This window comes from Entelurus aequoreus, linkage group LG01 (assembly GCF_033978785.1).
Source record: "Entelurus aequoreus isolate RoL-2023_Sb linkage group LG01, RoL_Eaeq_v1.1, whole genome shotgun sequence".
In the NCBI taxonomy this organism is placed as follows: domain Eukaryota; kingdom Metazoa; phylum Chordata; class Actinopteri; order Syngnathiformes; family Syngnathidae; genus Entelurus; species Entelurus aequoreus.
In genome coordinates, this window is record NC_084731.1 from 3344340 (window position 1) to 3346439 (window position 2100).

Sequence of the window (2100 nt, forward strand, 5' to 3'; positions counted from 1 at the left end):
AGTTGTGTATTTGGTTATAGATAGTAGGGAATGTCTCTAGCCGATATTGATATCGATATCAGCAAAAAAAAGCAAGTATCAGATTATATAAACTTGCATCTAAATTCTCTAATATAAGATACGATACAAGCAGTCCTACTTGTGCAACATTCAACATCTAAATGTTCTCTAATAAATACACAAGTTGGTCTTTTCATCTATTCTAGTCAAGTCATTTACAAATGGTAAACATGGTAGGCTATAGGCTACGAGGAGCTAGCAGCTACACAACAACTTAGCACACAATAACACACGATATACGTAGTAAGTGTCCTTAAATGAACAATATTGCAGTCTAAAACAGCACATTTGTCAATGTAAACAAGTACCAATTATGGTTGCATATTACTTACAGATTCAAAGCTTCCAAGGCAGAAGTGTGTTAGAAAACATCCAGTAACAAATGTGTCCGCATTATTAAACTTACTGTGTCATGAGTTGAACTTAATGAATTATTGTGGCCACAAGTTGTCTCCACTCCAAAGCAACCAAAAAACAGCATACGTTTATTCCAGACTGTTGATAATAAATTGTTTTTTCATATTGTTCTGTTTGATTACTTTCATATCATCAAACCTTTTTTAAATTTCACACTACAAAATATATGATTCCTGCTGATATCGTATCAGATCAGTATAAGTTAATAGACCAATATTCAAAGCTTAAAAAGATTTAAAAAGTTGTGTCAGGAGTATTTTGTAATCCAACAATATTAAATCCATACAGAGGAGGGATTATGTCGATTCTGATTCGGATTCTGATGTATTTAATTTATAAAGCATCTTTGAGAAAGCTTCATTTGAGCATCTGATTGCCATTGGTAATCAAATTATGGTCTACCATTTTACTATTGCATTTATCAGGAAGTTAGCTATGAAGACTATACATCTTTAGAGACATACATTAAAACCTTTTACAATATAATGGTGTATTCTATTTGTACAGCCCAGTGGTTCACAAAGAAGACATTATAAAAAAATACTTTAAATACATTTTCTTCCGGGAACTCTGCTAATGTCTTGAAAGACTGCACCACAGTTAAGAGTTAATTGTATTTTGCGTAAAAAAAATGTAACCAAACTAGAGGAAGAATAATGGAGCTCTCGTTTTTGATGCAGTGCAGTTGTAGACCCCTGCAACTGCAACCATGTAATAATTGCTCGAGTGGACTATGTGACTATATTTTTTTGCAACAACATCGTTGGAAGCCTTCCTAGACCAGGCAAAATAATCAAAACCGAAAAGTGAAAGCTATAACACTAGCTTGATATGCTACGTCTTTTAAACCGGACGCTGTTGCTATTTGGGAACACAGAAATGAATTAAGAAACACGAAGACATACCGTAACAGAAGACACTGAAGGACAATTCTACGAATACAAATACTTCGTTGTTTTCTCTGTCGTCATCTCTTCTTTTTTCCCTCCTGGTGTGCTCGATAAAGAGAAGCCTGGACGTTGGCGTCGGCTATCTTGTGTATGCAATGCAGACAACGTTCCGTTAGCCGACCAATACTCGACGTCTACTCGATATTGTTACACACGACACGTCTGTGGAGCTAATCTACATCAAATAATCTGCTGTAGCAGCCAAGACAGGAACAACGACACACGTCAACTGGTTCCACCGGTAATACGGGTAGGGTATGTACTAAATTATTATTGCTTGTCGGACTCAATTACGAGATGCACATAACAAACCGCCAAGCCAACACCATCATTTCCGGTTTATATTTATTTATTGCTGGGCTGTTAATGACGTCACGTCCGGCTCACGTTCCGCCCAATGAACTACTGAAATGAAATTTTTTTATTTAAACGGGGATAGCAGATCTATTCTATGTGTCATACTTGATCATTTCGCGATATTGCCATATTTTTGCTGAAAGGATTTAGTATAGAACAACGACGATAAAGATTGCAACTTTTGGTATCTGATAAAAAAAAGGCTTGCCCCTACCGGAAGTAGCGTGACGTAGTCAGTTGAACATATACGCAAAGTTCCCTATTGTTTACAATGATGGCCGCATGAAGTGAGAGAGATTCGGACCGAGAAAGCGAC

At 36.5% G+C, this 2100-nt stretch overlaps 1 pseudogene; it reads right to left on the reverse strand.

Moving 5' to 3' along the window:
• LOC133646095 (protein ABHD14A-like) overlaps positions 1 to 1482 on the reverse strand; it is a 46278-nt pseudogene extending 44796 nt beyond the window's left edge.
• Positions 1483 to 2100: the final 618 nt, after the last annotated feature.